The sequence below is a fragment of the Balaenoptera musculus genome, chromosome 8 (genome assembly GCF_009873245.2).
Source record: "Balaenoptera musculus isolate JJ_BM4_2016_0621 chromosome 8, mBalMus1.pri.v3, whole genome shotgun sequence".
NCBI classification, from domain to species: domain Eukaryota; kingdom Metazoa; phylum Chordata; class Mammalia; order Artiodactyla; family Balaenopteridae; genus Balaenoptera; species Balaenoptera musculus.
The window spans coordinates 5002579-5022779 of record NC_045792.1 but is presented as its reverse complement, the minus strand read 5'-3'; the positions used below and the strand labels follow the sequence as shown (position 1 = coordinate 5022779).

Below are 20201 nucleotides of genomic sequence, written 5' to 3'. Positions count from 1 at the left end.
AAATGAGTTTGCTTTACGGTAATTTAACATTACATTTATATATTTGGAGGAATTTTAATTTCTATAATAGTCAATATTTCTACCTGGAAACAGGGTGTGTCATCAGTTTTCTAAAGCTTTTATATCTCGCAGTAAAGTTTTCTAATTTTCTTTATGAAAAGACACATTCCACATATTTCTTGTTAGGGATATTGTTAAGTATTTTTCCTTCTTTTCTTTTTTTTTTTTTTGCTGCTTTTGTAGAATAATAGTTTTCTTCAATTACAGTCCTAACTGGTAGTTACTGGTATACTGGAAAATTATTTCTTTATGTATGGCTCAAATCTGATCATTTTCTAAACTCTCAACAATTTTAGGAGAATTTTAGTTGATCCTTTCGGATTTCATGGATATATAATTGTGTTAAAGCAAATATGGTAATTCCATCCTGTTTCTGATTTCTTTTTCAGATTTTAATAATTGGCCAGAACTTCCAAGACACATGTTAAAAAGTAGGCATTTGTACTTTGACGCTGAATTTGATGAAAATATCTGTTGGATTTGGCAACTGCATATGATGTACATGAGAAAACATTCTTTTAGTCAGATTTCCAGGAATGTTTCAAAGGGATGGGAACTGAATTTTAACTACTATTCATTTAGCAACAAACATGTAAAGTGCCTCCTGTACCTCAGGAACTGAGAGTACAGTGGGCAACAAGTGAAACAAGCTCTTGCTGTCAGAGCTTACTGAGGAGAGAAGGACAATGAACAAATAATAATACCCATATAGCCGGCATTTATTTTATGCTTAGTTACGTGCCAACAACTGCATAAGTGTTTATATTTATTAACCATTCATTTCTCATAGGATCCTATAAGGAAAATACTATTGTTACCCCCTTTTTAGAGGAAGAAACTCAGGCACAGAGTGCTAAGTAACATGTCTAAGGTCATGGAACCAGGATTAAAAGTCAGGTGGTCTAGCTCAAAACCCAAGTTCTTAGCCACTGTATGATACAGCCTAAATTAAGACAGCAAGGTAATTTCAGATTGCTTTTAACTGCTCGTAGGAAATAAACAGAGTGTAGTAATAGTGATGAGAAAAAGAAACTACTGGGTGGGCCAAAAAGTTCCTTTGGTTTTTCAGTAAAAATAAAAGACACATTTTTCACTTTCACCAAGAACTTTGTTGAAAAACATGTTCACTGTTTTGTTCCACTACCTTCTGCCATTTTTCAGGCAACTTCATAATTCCATCTTCCCAAAATCTTTTACCTTTTTGAGCAAAGAACTGTTCCAGGTACCTTTTATAGTCTTCCAGGGAACTGAAATTTTTTCCATTAAGAGAATTTTGTAAAGACCGAAATAAATGGAAATCCAAAGGAGCAATGTCTAGTGAATAGAGCAGATGAATCAGAACTTCCCAGCCAAGCTGTAACAGTTTTTGCATGGTCATCAAAGAGATATGAGGTCTTGCATTACCCTGATGGAAGATTCTGCATTTTCTGTTGACTAACTCCGGATGCTCTTTGTCGAGTGCTACTTTCAGTTGGTCTAATCGGGAGCAGTACCAATTAGACCTGTTGGAATGAATCATTTCGTTTTCTGGAAGGAGCTCATAATAGAGGACTCCCTTCCAATCCCACCATATACATAACATCACCTTCTTTGGATGAAGACCGGCCTTTGGTGTGGTTGGTGGTGGCCCATTTCGCTTGCCCCACAATCTCTTCCGTTCCACATTGTTGTACAGTATCCACTTTTCATGGCCCGTCACAATTTGTTTTAAAAATGGAACATTTTCATTATGTTTAAGTAGAGAATCGCATGCAGAAATACGGTCAAGGTTTTATTCGCTTAACTTATGTGGAACCCAAACATCAAAGCGACTAACATAACGAAGCTGATGCAAATGATTTTCAGCACTTGATTTGGATATTTTGAGTATGTCAGCTACCTCCCGAGTGGTATAACATTGATTGTTCTCAATTAATGTCTCGATTTGATTTAATGTCTCGATTTGATCGCTATCAACTTCAACTGGTCTACACGACTGTGGAGCATTGTCCAGAGAGAAAACTCCAGCACAAAACTTCGCAAACCACTTTTGACATGTTCGATCAGTCACAGCACCTTCTCCATACACTGCACAAATCTTTTTTTGCGTTTCGGTTGCGTTTTTACCTTTCTTGAAATAATAAAGCATAATATGCCGAAAGTGTTGCTTTTTTTCTTCCATCTTCAATATTAAAGTGGCTACACAAAAATTCACCCATTTTGATAAGTTTTTTTAAAATGCACGCTGATATGACAGCTGCCACAATACAATCTAACAAAATTGTTTCGAATGAAGTTAAAGACAACTAAGTGCTACTAAAGCCATCTTACGGAAAAAACCGAACAAACCTTTTGGCCAACCCAATACCTTGATAAGGTGGTCAGGGAAGGTCTGAGGAAGTCATATATGAACTGGAAGATGCGAGTATAGTGAACAAGGAAGATTGTATGAAATGAGGCTGAAGAGGTAGGTAAAGGCCAGCACTAGAGGCCGTAATACAGAGTCTGGATTTTATGCAATGAAAACACACTGAAGAGTTTAAACACTTTAGAAAGGTTACTTTAAAAATAACCCAATATGTGTATTAGAAACCTAAATGTGCATTAACAGGAAATTGATTGAATATTAATGGATACATCTGCACAGAGGACTGCTGTTTGGCTTTTTTTTTTTTAAAGGAGGATCTCTAACTATTGATATGAAGCAATCCCCAGAATATATTAAGTCAAAAAGGAAGGTAGAGAACAGTATATTTAGCATAAGAAAGGATATGGAATAAATACATCACACACACATAAATTCATAACACATAATAAACACATGTATGTGTGTACATAAGAGCTTATTTTTGCAAAGAGAAACACTGGAAGGATAAACCAGAAATTAATAATAATGGGTAAAAAAAATGGGTGGGGAAAGGGTGGGGATAAAAAATGAGACTGTTCTGAATATACCTTTTTATGTAGTTTGACTTCTGAATTATGTTAATGTTCTTTCTACACGTTCAAATATAAATTTAGAATGTTAAAAAAGAAAATCCTAAGATTGAAAATAACCTAAGAAATGTATCTAATAATGTATCAAATTGGTAACATTGTCAACAGAGAGAAAATATTTTAAATGCCTTGTAAACAATAAACTAACTGCACATGATTACCGGGATATATTCTAGGGACAAAACAACTACCAAGTAATATTTAACTTCTTTCAACTGTATGAGAGAAAGGAGATACAATAATAAAATAAAGGAATTTAAGAAAAAATAACCCTAATGTTAGCCATGAGTTGGAACATGAACTCAAAACTAAAATATACACACATTTTCCCTAAGCTCTAGCTACTGAAAAGGCTTAGAAACAATGACATTCCAGTTGCATGAATGCCTTTGGTCTCAGACCTGGATTTCTAAATATCATTCCCTAACAAAATAAACCAGGACTCCTTGGAGAAATGCCTGTTTGCAAGTTGACAGCAAGCAAGCACAAGGTGAGACTGGGCTATTTTTTTGAGACAGAAAGCAGGGGAAGCACCCACACCCATCAGGAGCCACGTCAAAAGAACTGAGTTGAACGGACTCCCACTGGCCAGCTTTGGGACGTCATAAAGATTTGAATATCATGAAGAACGACTATGACTTCTTAAAATCCTCCCCAGGAGAAAGGAAGGAAGGGAGTGACGATTTTCAGCATAAATGGAGCTAGAACATTAAAAAAACCTGCCGTGATTGTTTGCCATATTGAACTGGGCTCCCTGCAAGTACAGAGCAATAGGTTTATTTCTTTCACATCAGTTAGCAGTATCGTATCTCGAATTACTGACTGAAATTAATTATATATTAACCAGGAAATACGCTCACAATTCAGCGATACCTGTACGGAAATAGATTTGTATTCATGCTCCTCCGACCAAACTCTCATACACAATAAAGTTACATTAGTCAGAGGGCAACCTGGGTAGAACAGGACTTTCCAGGACACCTGGTAGCTTTGACTGTCTTTGGTGTCCTAAGTTGGGCTCAAGAAGAAGGAAAGTTGGCTATCTTTTCCTGTAGGGTAAAGACCATTCGTATTTATTTTTCCTAAATAATGACCTAAGACTCAAGTAGGAGCTTGCAGTATGACACAAAATTAAGACCAGTGGAGAGTGTCATTAGCAACTCTGTGCCCCCATCTGGCACTTGTGGGTTCTGGGAAATTGTGCTGATATGCGCGTAACCTGGCTTCTACTCGGCGTGGCCACGCTGCTTCTGTCACCTTTCCAAAAACACTACTAAATAAATTGGGAACTTTAAACCTAAACTTGTAATGGGAATGCGGGGTGGGTGTGGTCTCTTCCTGCCAACCTATATCCCAATGTGAGATGCCACAATAACTAATATTCATAATGGTGACTAGACATACAGTCTTAAATCATTTCTAAGTCTTCAAAGAAAGATTGAACTATGTTCTGCACAGTTTTAGTGTTGCTGTTATTGTTATTACAATTGGCATTCCAATTTAGAGATAGTTATGGTGAAAAACTCTGGCATCCATAATTAAATAATCAATTACCTATCGAGATAGACAAATTTCATTGCACTGGAAATTTAAACTAATAAAAATACTCAATTTAGTTACAAATTTGAAGATCTAACAACATTTCCAAATATAAATGTCTCTTCATATTAATTTTTTCTTCACTTTATATTTTCTTCCCATTTCTTAGACAATAAAATGGCTAAAAGAAGTTTCTTTTGGACACTACACTGCCCCCACGCATTTTCTTATAACAAACTAGTAAACTTCTTAGTAGAACTACCTTTTGAGGAACAGAGTACGGAATACTGTCAATGAAATCAGGAGACTTCTCCTGAGGAAGGGAGAGTGGGGGACTGGCTTTAGACAGGTAAGTGCTTATAAACCCACTTCAGCAAAGGAACCTTGGAATGCAGTGGGAAGTGTGTTAGGGTTAAGGTCCACCAAATATGGTGGATCAGAGAAATGAAAATGATAACAGACATTTCCACAGATAAAATGCATAAAAAATAAAACACAAAACAGTACTTAGACAAAAGCAAATCATACCACTGTGTATTCAAATTCCCTACTCTAGGGTTAAAATGCAACATGTGCCACAAGGCTACTTTCTTCCATATCATTTAGACAAGATTTCATGCTTGCAATCGTCTTTCAAACTTGACACAAATCCAACCAGACCAGTTCTTCCAGTAGTTAAAAGCTTTAGCAGTATGACACACAACTTAGTATCTCCAAGGTAAATCTTTATGATACCAACAACGAGTTTATAGGGGCACGGTGAACCTTGACATGGAGAGGCAGGGCACCGGGAGTTTCTAACTACACAAGTATAGTATTTCTCCAGCAAATCCTAAGAATTCTCCTTTTTCATAATACTTCACTTAAATCAGAGTTCTCTAAATTGGGTCTTAGAAATCTTCTAGACTGATGTGAGAGAAGTCTGGGCTTGGAGTAATTTCTCAGTAAATTAAATTAAAGGAAGATGATTTGTGTCAGATAAGGGCCTTGGCATTAGGTTTATTTGATTATATGCATCAAGTTCTAAGATCTGTAATGAATTCATATGGCCAAGCAGACAAAGTGAGAGGGTAGAGGTGGGACTCATAATACCTGAGGAGATTATCTTGGTTAACCTAAGGTATAATAAAGTACGAGTGTAAGGTTTACATGTCCAATGGATTTTCACAATTGTACACAATGTCCTGTCTTTTGCTCAAATTTTTACAAACATAGATTAGATGACCATTTGATGGAAATTTAAGAGACTGGAATAGAAATACAGGCAACTGGACTCTGGGATATTTAAGGGTCTTTATAACCTCTCAAATTCTGTCTCTGTTGCATACTTTGAAATATTTTATGTTAAATAAACATGAAAAGATTCAAATTTTAATACAAAATTCCATAAACTTGCTTTCATTTAACGTACAACAACATATATATTCATACCAATAGATATGGAGAAAGGACTTTTCTCTAAGCAATGTCAAATTGATTTTTCCCTTACTTTGTTATTATATACACAGACTAGTTTTCTAAAAAAAATTCTGCTCTTCAAGATCAGCCAAGATGGTGTAGAAAGACTCTGAGCTCGCCTCCTCTCATGGGCTCCCCAGAATTACAACTATTTGCAGAACAATCATCGATGAAAAAGACCAGAACCTACCAGAAAAGATCTTCTACAACTAAAGATATAAAAAAAGAACCACAACAAGACAGATAGGAGGGGTGGAGTTGCAATACAGTCAAACCTTCGGGGTGGATGAACCACAAGCGGGAGATGAGTATTAACTGCGGGGCTTCTACCAAAGAAGTGAGGGGTCCAAGCCCCATGCTGGGCTCCCCAGCTCAGGAGTCCTGCACCAGGAAAACAAGCTCCCAGAGCATTTGGCTTTGAAAGTCACCAGGGCTTACTTTTGGGAGTCCCGGAGGGCTGGGGGAAATAGAGACTCCACTCTTAAAGGGCACACAGAATCTCACACACTCCGGGACCCAGGGCAGAAGCAGTGATTTGAAAGGAGCCTGGGTCAGACCTGCCTGCTGATCTTGGAGAGTCTCTCTGAGGCAGGCAGCAACTGCAGCTCCCCTGGGGACACAGACACAGGTGGTAGCCATTTCTCAGGAGTCCGGTCTACCATGTGGACACTGGTCCTGGCAAGCACCATTCTGGAATCCTCTCTCTAGCTTATCAGCCTCAGGACCCAGCCCAGCCCCCAACCCATCAGCCTATAGGCGCCAGTGCCGGGGTGCATCAGGCCAAGCAACTAACTGGGTGTAGAAAAAGCCTCACCCACCAACAGACAGGCTGCTTAAGACTCCCAAAGCCCACAGCCACCCCTAGACACAGCCAGGCCCACCAGAGGACCCAGGACCCGGTCTCACACAACAGTGCACAGACAATAAACCTGGGACCCCCAGGGACCTCCAGAAAGAGACCCCGGGACCCAGCTCCCACCACCAGAAGGCAGGCAGCAGACCCAGCATCCTCTGGGCCCTGGCCCCATCCTCCAGCTGGCCAACACAAGCTCTGGGACATCCCAGACTCCACAGCCAAGGGTGCCAGGAAGCAGCCCTACTCACCAGCCATCTGATACCAGCTCTAGGACCCCTGGGCTCTGCAGCCAGAACCCAGGACCCAGCCCTGCCCTACAGGAGGGCAGCACTAGTCCAGAGACCTGGCTTCACCCACCAGTGGGCAGGCAACAGCCCTGGGCTCTCCTGAACCCTGACTCTGCCCCAGTGAGCCAGCACTAGCCCCAGGCCCCCACGGGGCTCCACAGTCAGCCGCTTGTGACCCAAGCCCAGCACAAAGCTCTGGTGATGAGAGGGGAGTTCGCTGCTGGGACGCCAAGGACACCTCCTACAAAAGGCCCCTTCTCCAAGGCAGGGAAATGTAACCAACCTACCAGATACATATAAACAAAAACAACAAATATTTTCTCCCATTCTGTAGGTTGTCTTTTCATTTTGTATGGTTTCCTTTGCTGTGCAAAAGCTTTTCAGTTTAATCAGGTCCCATTTGTTTATTTTTGTTTTTATTTCCATTACTTTAGGTGATGGATCCAAAAAGATATTGCTGCGATTTATATCATTTCCATGCATGTTTTTATACTTTAGCTGTACATGTACACAGCCATAAGCAATATATATTATCATTTTGCATGTTTTTAAAATTTGTAGAAATGCAATCATACTATATCAAACCTTCCTCAAAGTTATCTGTTTTGAGAATATATAATTGTGGCTCAGTATATTCATTTTATTTATTTATTTTTATTTTTTATTTTTTATTAATTAATTTATTTTTATTTTTGGCTGTGTTGGGTCTTCGTTTCTGTGTGAGGGCTCTCTCTAGTTGTGGCAGGCGGGGGCCACTCTTCATCGCGGTGCGCAATCCTCTTACTATCGCGGCCCCTCCTGTTGCGGAGCACAGGCTCCAGACGCGCAGGCTCAGTAGTTGTGGCTCACGGGCCTAGTTGCTCTGCGGCATGTGGGATCTTCCCAGACCAGGGCTCGAACCCATGTCCCCTGCGTTGGCAGGCAGACTCTCAACCACTGCACCACCAGGGAAAACCAGTATATTCATTTTAATTGCATTATAGTATTCCCCTGTAAGTATATACTACAGCTGCACTCCCATTCTGTTGACCGTCATTCAGAGGGTTTTGAAGTTTTTGTTATTACAACCAGTACTGCATTGAGCAATCTGGTGTCTCCTGACACAGCTGAGAGAATTTCTCTGGCACTCATGCTGAAGAGTAGGACATCTGGGCTGTAGAGTATGTACTTTTCAACCATATTTCAACTTTGCTAGAATATTCTCTAAAATGATTTACCAACATAACATTCCCATAGGGTGTACTTCAGGATTCCACTCTTCATTTCTTTGTCCTATTCAGTTCTGTCAGACCTTTTCATTTCTATCAATCTGATCAGTATGAAATTTTATTCCACTTTAAAGTGCACTTCTGTGCTTGCTAATGAGATTAGGCATTGTTTCATGTTCATTGGTCATTCAGTCTTCCTCTTCAGTGAAATAACTGTTCACATCCTTGGCCCATTTTACTATTTGGTTGTCTTTTTCTTACTGATGGGCAAAAATTCTTTATATAATCTGGAAACGAGTCCCCTGTCAGTTACTCATGTTACAAACATGTTCTCCCAGTCTTTGGCTTATCTTGTCTAAATTTCTAATCACGTCTTTGTGTATGGTTTCCATGCTTTAAGATATCTTTCCCTACCCAAGGTCATAAACATACCGTCTTATTTCTTTTAAACCTTTTATTTCCTAAACCTTTTTCACTTTAAGGTTTTTAATTGACTTTGAACTTTTTTATATGTTTAGGATGAGGCAGAGATATAATCGAACTGCTTTTTTCTTTATGCACAACCAATTATTTCATCACCTTTTACTGGATAATTCCTTCTCCACTGCTTTGTAAGGTTAATTCTTATATGAAAAGTGTGTACAGTAGGTGAGGGTCTGTTTCTGTGTTCTCTCAATCCTACCAGTCTCTCTTCATCAATTCCTCACTTTCTTCATTTCTAGCATTTTATAGGTCTTAATACCTGGAAAAATGAGTCCCTCCACTTTTTCTTATTCTTCAAAACTGCCTTTACATTTTTAGCCCTTTACTCTTTCATATAAATTTTAGCATCTGCTTCTCTAATTATAGGAGGAAAAAAAACTTTGGGGAATTCGATTGAAGCTGCACTGAATTACAGATTATTTTAGAGGAAAACTGACTTCTTTTCAATATTGAGCCTTCCTGACCATGAACACAGTATACCTCTCCATTTATTTAAGATTCTTTTATGTCCTTCAGTTAAGTTTTTCTAATCTTTCTCCATAAACGTCTTACTTACTTTTGTTATAGCTATTCTTAGGAACTTTATGATTTTCATTGCTATTGTAAATGGTACTATTTTCTAAATGAGTTTCTAATAATTTATTACTGGTATATAGAAACACAATTAGTACGGTGTGACAGACTACTGAGGTTCCAATCATGCCTCTGTGACTTCTAGCTGTACGACTGTGGACAAGGTACCTAATTCTCAGACCTCATTTTCCTCATCTATGAAAAAGTTAAAAATAGTAATTACCTAATAGGATTGTTGTGAGAATTAAATATAAAGCATTTTTTTTCTGCTGGATAGAAAAAAAAACCTTAATAAATATTAGGTACTCTGTTGTCACTGTATTATTTATCTTTCATTCAGCAACCTTGCTCAACTGTTATTACTTCTAATAATTTGACAGTAGATTCTTCTGGATTTGTAGACAATCATCTACAAATAGTACATATTTATCCCTTCCATGTCTTTTTGTCTAATTTCACTGAACCTTGAATAAATGCTGATCTTGTTCTTGACTTCAAATAGATTGTTTCTTATGACTCACCATTAAGAATAAAATTTTCTTGGGTTTTTGGGTAGAAACCTTAAATAGATTTTAAAAACTCCCTATTCTTAATTGCCAAGATACATAAAATGAACAAGTATTGACCTTTATCAAATGATTTCTCTGTATCTACTAAGATAATCATTTAGTTTGTTTTGTTTAATTTTTAAGTTTTGAACGTGACAAACTAGATGCACTTTTAAAGTCTTGCTTTTATACTCATGTGGTAAATCTCCTTTACTCCTACTTGCCCTGTATCCATTGCAGGGATGTAAATGAGTATGAAAGACTGGAGAAGGCAAGTGGCAACTTAAAAAACTAAAGCCTTAAGCCAAGGCAAGAGTCCCTCTTAGAAACTGTAAAAAACACAGGGATCCTGCAAACATATTAGAAGTGTCATTCAACAAAAGAACACAAACATAAAAGAATTCTATAGGGTACAAGTATAGACAAAGAATTCTAAAAACGGGAAAACTGTAATAGGTTGCTGATGCCTTAAATAGCAGCAAAGAAATATGATATAGATTTATATTTACATTCTTAAATAGCTGAAGTGAACTGTGTTACTTAGCATTTTCAAATTTATTAAACGGGATATTGGGAAGAGATGCCAAAATTAACTTATTTTTACCATGTCCTGAAAGGATCTGTCAGCAACTCAGAAACATAGCTTTTGAACCAGTTTAGTCAGCACTCATGCTGGGAAAAATATGATATAATATTTACTTAGTTTATGGCTTTGAGTATATCAGTTAAATTAGCTTTAAACTAAACAAACAAAGCTTTTATTTGAAAATAAACGGACTTAGAAATTAAACTGATTCACTAGAGTAGTAGTAATTTGACAAACTTTTAAAGAAAAATTTCTGTATGAGCAAGATTATATGTTACTCAAATGTTAAACAAACTGAACTAAAAAACACTTCTTCCAGTAACTGAAATATAGAACCTTTTGTAACTTTTCCTTTTTCATACTACAGAAGAGCTTTAACATAAATAAAGCAAAAGGATGAATAATGATGTAAAGGAAGTTCTTTAAGCCAATGACTGAAAATACACATGAATGATTCTGATGATATGTTTTTTTAGTCTTACAAAAAACACCATCCAAATCAGAGTTAAAGAGTTTCTTGCGGGCTTCCCTGGTGGCGCAGTGGTTGAGAATCTGCCTGCCAATGCAGGGGACACGGGTTCGAGCCCTGGTCTGGGAAGATCCCACATGCCGCGGAGCAACAGGGCCCGTGAGCCACAACTACTGAGCCTGCGCGTCTGGAGCCTGTGCTCCGCAACAAGAGAGACCGCGACAGTGAGAGGCCCGCGCACCGCGATGAAGAGTGGCCCCCGCTTGCCACAACTAGAGAAAGCCCTCGCACAGAAACGAAGACCCAACACAGCCAAAAATAAATACATAAATAAATAAATTAAAAAAAAAAAAAAGAAAAAAATTTAAAAATAGAGTTTCTTGCAAACCAAACTCAGAGTAGGTGTTTATTTGATGGAATAAGGACACATCTAAGAAACTCTGTCACTGACTCTATTTTTCTCTCTGTAAATCTTCTGGTCTCTCTTGCTAGATCTGCCCTCTCCCTGCCTCCACTCACTGGCCTGTTCCCTGTCCTAAAAAAGGCAAGATGAAGAAAAAGATAAACTGAATCCTAAACCAGATCTCCAATGAAAATTGAAGGAAAATATAGAAATTCCAGTAATATCATAATATATGATACACTATTGTTTCTTTGATTTATTTGCTAGCAAGTCCCTGGTGAACACTACAATGGCCATTTATAATATTGTTTTTACTAGAAAGTGCCATATACTTTATAAAGATTAATTTTTGAACTATGTTTCAGGAATTCACTGTAGTAAGAGAAAAAAAGGTAAATAGTATCTATACGTTCTGGAATTTCTGAAAACTTATATTCTACCAGGTTGATACTCAAAAATGCAAACTCCTCACTGTCTCAAAGGAACTACTGAGTTTTCTTCTAATTTTTAAAGCAGGAATAAAGCAGTTTCAGCCTTGAGTTTCACTGACGCCCCCCATCCATCCCAAAGTAGATGTCAAAGAAAATATGTAGATAAGCTTGAGTATTAAATCGTAACATACTGTTGAAGTTATTATGGAATAAGAAAGTAGAGAATCATTTTTGTTCAATATATCATAAACAATTCCAGAAGTAAGAGAAAAAGCACAGCTCTCTAACTGATGTGTGTAACAGCTGCCAGGGCAATATCTGGGGCCAGCCCAGGGATGAGGCTCTGGAATGTGGACGGCTGTAACAGTTCTGATATCTGTACATTCCAGCCTCAAAGGGAGGAAACCAGGTATTTGAGAAATGTCATGTTCATGCAATACTGAATTTAAAATAGCACTGACAGTAATGGCTCTTGTTTGAAAATTTGTAAAGCTACTAACAGTTACATAAGTCAAATAGGCTTCCATTTACTCATAAGAGAGAAGAGGAGGCATTTCAAAAGGCATTAACTGAGTGGAATGCAAATGGATGACACTAATAGATCTAGAAAATAAATCTGTAGTAAATTTTAGAGAAGAGCTTTTCAGACACAGAGGAGATGAGAACAATTCATCTGGAAAAAGAGAAGCAGAGAACTGGCAACAAATTGCTTCTTCAGAATATCCAACACAACTCTTACGTGGAATAGCATGCCCGTGGTTAACTAAAATATTTGAGTATTTGAATAAAAATGTCTCTTTTTCAGGGTTAAGAATGAAACCAAAGCAACCTCATGCTGCTGCTCTTGCTAGAGCAGGACATAAACAGTGATAAACCACAAAGGGCGTGCTATGTTAAAGCTTTAAAAATCATAGTTCCCTTGGGAAAATGGGCATCAGGTTACAATAAGACATTATTTACATGATACATTTACTTTTCTAGGAGCTATGAATTTCAGTAACGAACATAAAGGCTTTGTGACCACCTAGAGGGGTGGGATAGGGAGGGTGGAAGGGAGAGGCAAGAGGGAGGAGATATGGGGATATATGTATATGTATAGCTGATTCACTTTGTTATACAGCAGAAACTAACACACCATTGTAAAGCAATTATACTCCAATAAAGATGTTAAAAATAATAGTAATAAGAATGCTCAAATTTAGCTTATGTGATTTTAGGGTAATATAAGTAAATTTTACATTTTTCCTGCTAAAACTGATATTGATTTTTTTTAAAAATAAATTTATTTATTTATTTTTGGCTGCATTGGGTCTTCGTTGCTGTGCACGGGCTTTTCTCTAGTTGCAGAGAGCAGGGGCTACTCTTCGTTGTGGTGCGCGGGCTTCTCATTGTGGTGGCTTCTCTTGTGGTGGAGCACAGGCTCTAGGCGCGCGGGCTTCAGTAGTTGTGGCACGTGGGCTCAGCAGTTGTGGCTCGCGGGCTCTAGAGCGCAGGCTCAGTAGTTGTGGCACACGGGCTTAGTTGCTCCGCGGCATGTGGGATCTTCCCGGACCGGGGCTCGAACCCCTGTCTCCTGCGTCGGCAGATGGATTCTCAACCACTACGCCACCAGGGAAGCCCCTGATACTGATTTTTTATTTTAAAATTTTAAATTACAAATTAAAACAATAAATGTGATTGGTTTTGTTCCTCAACTCTGTACAAAAACAAAGTAAGAAATTTTTTTAACTTTACCCCTTTAGTTATATAAAAGACTCTGACTAATTTCATTTCTAAATACAGAACAAAAAGATTTGCATTTTAGCAGAGGAGAGTAGGAGGAAACATGAGGTGGCTATAAATTCCTGACACTAAAGGATTCTAATACTAGAGTGGGTTATAATAAAAAGACTATAGAAGCATCTCTGCTAAGAATTTTTAAGTGATCTAAGCTCTTATTTTTCCAGGATGAACTAGTACTATTTGATATGAAGCTTAAAAACTAGTACTATTTTAAGAGAACACTTATTTATATATCTCTTATAAAAATTAAATTATAGTAACTACATATTCTTAGGAATTCAGTAACATCATAAAGTTCTATAAGTCTGAACATGTAGAACCTTAATCTTAACAGTGTGAAAATACTTTTCTTGAAATTATTTTTTATTAGATTAAAATGTAATCATATTCAGTTTGATGTCAAATAACCCTCTGCACTTTATTAAGCTATGAAGTTTTGTGTGTAACACTGATATGATCAGGGTGGGTTTTGTTTGTTTTTGTGGGTTGTTTCCCCCCACTCCCCACCCCAACATTTTCTTTAGCAGGAGCTGGAGGGGCAAAGCTCCATATTTGAAGAAGACAGAACTGATAACAAGAACTCTTTATTTAAAGGCAGAAGTCTTAGAAGCCTGCCCTACAAAAGACCTGACCTTTGGCATGAGAAATAAGAACATGGGCCTTGCAGTCAGACAGACGTAAGGGCTTGAATCCATTCTCTAATCACTTCCCAATTTGCAAGGTCTTGAGCAAATTTAAGTCTCAATTCCCTCAAATACACAATGAGAATGACTATAACAGTACTATCACTCGGGGTTACTACAATGCTTACATGAAATTACATATGCCAACCACTTAACTCAGCAAGTGTCAATAAACAGGAGTTACTTCACCACTATAATTTCTCTGAACACTTTTCATAATCTTCCACGGTACAGGGCTAATCAGAACCTGAGACAGCTTTCCAAACCAGGTTTGATCACATCTGGTTGTACCTCCTAAATTCAGGGCTGAGATCACTAAGGAAGGGTGCACACAAACACAGAGTCACTTCCTAGTTCTTCCCCCTCTAATTGTCTTATGTGTAAACTTAACCTAAGAAACTTTAGATTTCTGCTCTCTCCTGCTGAATATCATATAGTACTACATAATATGTTAAAAAAGAGAAGTTATAGTCTCAAACCATTATCATATGAGCAACTGGTGCCTCTTTAAAAGTTGACAGTGAAAAAGAGCTCTAAATTCTGAGGTTCCCCCATTTGTGGTTTTGAAAATTAAAATATCAATATTATTTAAAGAGTAGTAGAAAAGAAAAATGTTCAGCTTCTTAACAGGACTAATCTGTGATTCAGAGAAAATTGTGGTCTCCATGTTATCTTAATGAAAAGCATTTATAACCAAGATCTGAAGAAGCACCATATAAATATGGAATACTACCCTAATGGTAAGAAAATCTCTGCAAGAGGAAAAAAGAGTTAATACAAATATATCATGGATAGAGACAATTATCCTTACTGATGTCAATGAGGGAAAAAAAAAAACCAATACTTGAAGATAAAAGGGCAGAAGGGTTACTTCCTTGTGCTAATTTGAACAGTCTCTTTATACAGTCTACCAAATTCTTTATGGTAAAGCAGTGCTGCCTATTTTCTATTAGTCAATAATTGAGATGCTATTTACCCAGCAAGGAAAAATTTTTAAATATGATATATACTTGTTGCTTATGAAACAAAGGTATGTTCTTTTAAACATGCAAACTTTTGTACATTAACCTGAGGTCTAGAAAGCATTAAGAAATAAGCTGATTTGAAATTTTAAAATGAGTATTTCCTAAAACTAGGAAAGTAAGAGATAATACCTACGTAGTACGATCTACTTGAAAAAATGATCATCTCTCTACAAACATGACAAACCTTAAAGCTCAATTATTCAATTTTTTGGATAACTAAATAATTAACCACTCACCTAAAAGCAGCCAAAGAAGCATGTGCCCAAATGTAATATAAAAATAGTCTCAGTGAAATATTCTGAGTATTGCTGGGGTCAAACACTTGAATAATTGATTGAGATGTCCTTACCTCTTGCTGTGGCACAAGTTTTAGGATCAATAATTACAATTATTCCAGATGACTGCACTTAGCAGTAGATCCGACAGGATACCACGGCTCTGCATTCCATGCAAAAGCGTGCCAAATGAATCATAATCACACTGGCTCAGACCTTGTCCACCACGGGATAACTCCAAGTCAAATCTTCACGGCACTTTGAGGTTCCAGCTCTGCTTTCGGGGCCCCTTTCAGCAGTTCTCTTGGCCCTGTTTCTGGTCTTTAGTCAAGCCGAGCAGCTTGTGTGTGCAAGAGTGCTGCTTGGAGGAGCTTAATCCTCTCCCTCTGCACATCCTGCTTTGCAGCACAGGAGAACCGCCCCAGCCCAACTGCACTTGCTGAACAGGCTTCACCAGTATGACTCCACCCACCAGCTTCACACAGGTGCATATTTTCTGCTCAGAATAACACCACTATGAAATTGATATTCAGTCTTTAATTTTTTAAAAAGTCACTTACTATTCAGTTGTTTATATTTGCTATCCACATGGGAGACAATGTATCCTATAAAAATGATGGTATTTACGCCCAAATAAAATAAGAAAAGTAACTGATCAAGCAGGAAGTACTGTCTGTAAAAGGCTGAATCATTAAACTGGCAGCAACAGGCTAGGAAAACGTCACTCTGAATATCTTTGCTGATAATGAGCTGTGATCGCTTTCTACTTAGACTGACAAAAAAAATTATCAACTTATACTGCCTCTGTGTGAAAAATTCTGAGATTGGAATGCACAATTCTTTAATATGCAAATAAAAAGTTTTAAAACCTGAAAAGTTTTTTCAGGATTAAAAATCCAGAATTATGCAAAAGTATAAATCAACTATACTTCAATACCAAAAAAATTCAGAATTAAATTTTCCTGATTATGACCTCCTCCTCTATACACTGCCCAAGTGTTAAAATTGTAGCTCTACTCATAAAAACATTGAAAAGATTCAATATTTATACTAAATAACACTACTACACTGTGTTAACCCAATTAGAATTATTGGAAGAAATAAATGAATTGGAAGAGATTAACGTTATTTTCTGTTCCAAATGACTTTTTACTAATACCAATGTAAATTCATGTTCACATATTTGTTTTTAGTAAACAAAATAATGTTACACGTGCCAGACAGATTCTAAGTACTTTACAGATAGTCTTCATTATAACCCTATGAAGTTGATTCGAATACTATTCCCATGCTAGAGATGAGGAAGCCAAGGCGGAGGATTAAGCAATTGCCAAGGTCAAACAAGTACGAGCTGTTGAATTCAAGATACCCAGGGAGCATTTATCACGCACAGTGCCAAAATCTGCTACTGATCAAATGTATTCATTCCTTCCTTTCTGATCATAGTTGTGAATAAAGAAGTGCTGATAAATGGTAGGCCACAATAAGAAAAACAATGAACTGATGTGATTTCACAATTTGAAAGACCACAGAGAATTCCAGTGTGTGGCAGGAACAAAACATGTTAATTTTTACCAATGGAACAGCTGGGAATTTATGGATTTTGTTGAATAGGAAATGAGGCTCTTAAAGTTTATTCATGGTGGAAGAAAGCAAAGCCATCCCTCCTTCCACCCCCTCCTCAGCACTGAAGACAGCAAGGGAGGGCAAGGGAAAGAGGAATGAGAGAGCAAAGGAAGGGGGAAGGGGAAGAGGAATCCATGCTGTAGAAAAGCCATTTGGGGGAATACTCAGTACAGCTTAACATACGAGCACAGAGAGGAATAAATAAATTCGACGGTAGTTTGCCTGAGTGCAGGAGAGTGACAAAATGACCCTCACCTGTAACCTAAAGGCTGCACTCTGTGCCCCGTAAAAACACAGGGTAAGAATGAGTGTGTGCAAACACTGGTGAAGCTGGAGGGAGGTCTGTCAATCTTGTTCCCTGCATTGCGACAGTGTCGATTTCCTGGTTTTGATAATGTACAGTATAGTTATGTAGGGTGTTACAACTGGGAGAAGCTGGGTTTTGAGTATATGGGACCTCTCTGTACTATTTTGGCAACTTCTTCTGAGACTATAATTATTTCAAAATAAAAAGTTAAAAAATATGGCTGACTGAAAAGCATTATGCTCTGTCTTCTAAAGACTGCTGATGGCACAGGAAAGGTCACCTGTTATTTTTCTCTTGTATTTAACAAATGGAGGTTATCCTGTGAAGGACTAAGATGTATCTGTGTGGGCAGCGGGGGCAACAAGACAACTCACTGGAAAGGCAAAGGCTACCTTCCAATCATTCTGTCATAAAAATTACCCGAATTATTCAAACCCTTGACAGTATGTCTGTAAATTCTGCCAGTTTCATGGCCAAAAACATATCCAGAATTAGATCACATCTCAGTCCTTCTACAGCTACCCTCCTGGTCTAAGCCACCAACATCTCTTGGTGGGCTCATCACCACAGCGTACACCCATGTCATCTCCTGTCCTGAACGCAGCAAGCAAGGTGATCCTTTACGTAAGGTGAGGCAGGTCAAACAGCTCTGCTCAAAACGTTCTAACGTCTTCCCATCTAATTTTAAATGAAAGCCACAATCCACAGAGTGGCACCCGAGCCCCAAGGAGAATCTGATGCCCTTTCACCTCCAGACCTCATCCTATGTCTTCACTCACTGCTCCAGTCAAGCTGGCCTTCCCACTGATCCTTCAACAGCCCCGACTCACACTCGGCTCAGTGCCCTTACACTTGCAGTTCCCTCTCTCCGAAGCTCTTCCCCCAGGTACGTGCGTATCTCTGCTCCTCATCTCCTTCACATCTCTGCTCAAAAGCTACCTTCTAATGAGCCTGTCCCCAACCACTCTACCCTCCTTTGAAATGACAACCCCACATGAACCACATCCCAGTACTTCCTAACCCCTGTACCAACCCCCCTTCCAGGCTTCATTTTTCTCCAGAACACTTACCTACCTTAGTATATATATAATGTGTCTGTTTGCCTCTTTCTCTCCCTCTCATCCCACTTGAATACCAACAACAAAATAACAATATTTTTGTCTGTTGTGTTCACCATTTTAACCCCAGTACTTGGTATGCACTCAATAAAATGTCTGATCAGTGAATGAACGAATACTGGAAATGATCAGAAATGGAAAAGTTGCTTTATTTATGGCAAGGATTAGATCGAGCCCACCCCTAGCACTGGCTAAAACATAAATGGGAGTTTAGGAAACATTTTTGATAATTTTAGTGGACATTATTCTTGTTTATAATTATTAATCAACTGTTTTAATACAAACACTATGTATAAAGGATACAAATTAATATAAAATAGAATATCTATCCACAAGCAAAACGATGTAGGTGAAGAAGAAAGACACACAAAAAGTAAAGCATCAAATTCAAAATAACTCATTGCCATACACTATTTCCAAATGAGTGACACAAAGAATAGCTACCGTAGGCTGAAATGTAGTCCTTCGTTATTCAAAACATAGTCTTAGGACCAGTATTATGGAATTACCTGGGAGTTTCTTAGACATACAGAATGTCAGGCCCCACCCTAACGAATGATAGTCTACAGTTTTTAACTCTCTCTCTCTCAGGCAGACTGAATGCGCAATCAAGTTTGTGAAGCAGCAGCTTAAGGAGCCTTCGTGAAGAACAGAGTAAGTCATCTCAGGCAGAAGAAAGATCACAGGCAGGGAAAGGGGCAGAGCCAAAGTATCAATGAGTGGAGAATAAGGAAACATGTTCTGATGCTGAGCAGAGAGGAGAAAAGGGAAAAACAGGTTACAAAGATAAGTGAGTTCTCAGTATTTATGGAGCATCTTAAACTCTAGGCTAAAGATTTTGTATACAATTCTGGCACAAAGGGAAATCACTGAGGTTTTCTGAAGTCAGGGATTACAAGTTAAAAGCTGTATTCTAAAATTTTATTTTAGTAGTAAATATTAAGATAAAGTAATTCCACAGGCATTCATTGTGCATCCACTGTGCACGTATCCTGTGGGGGAGACAAGGATGAATGAGACACACCTGTCAATTGTGAGGAGATTGCAATTTCGTGAGCAAGTGAAACAGCTGCTGTCAGATCTGACTTGAGGACAAACAGGACACGGGCCTAGGGAGAGACGGGCCAGGGAGAGACGGGCCAGGGAGAGACGGGCCAGGGAGAGACGGGCCTGGGAGAGACGGGCCTGGGAGAGACGGGCCAGGGAGAGACGGGCCAGGGAGAGACGGGCCAGGGAGAGACGGGCCTGGAAGGGACGGGTCAAGGAGAGACGGGCCTAGATAGAGACAGGGCAGGGAGAGACGGGTCAGGGAGAGACAGGCCAGGGAGAGATGGGCCTAGATAGAGACAGGGCAAGGGAGAGACAGGTCAGGGAGAAATGGGCCAGGGAGAGACGGGCCTGGGAGAGACGGGCCCGGGAGAGATGGGCCTGGGAGAGATGGGCCTGGGAGAGATGGGCCCAGAGAGATGGGCCTAGGGAGAGACAGGCCTAGGGAGAGACAGGTCAGG

At 38.7% G+C, this 20201-nt stretch overlaps 1 protein-coding gene across 10 annotated transcripts in view; it reads right to left on the bottom strand.

Annotated features, from left to right (window-relative positions):
- Positions 1-20201, bottom strand: part of ARHGAP32 (Rho GTPase activating protein 32) — a 277525-nt gene that overhangs the window by 42045 nt on the left and 215279 nt on the right. The window contains exon 1 of one of the 10 annotated variants that reach the window (XM_036859512.1): positions 15717-16009. The exons of the other annotated variants lie outside the window; for them this stretch is intronic. The gene's annotated coding sequence lies outside the window, so the exon portion shown is untranslated. Of the gene's footprint in view, positions 1-15716; positions 16010-20201 lie in introns of those variants that run through there. 10 annotated transcript variants of the gene reach the window in all.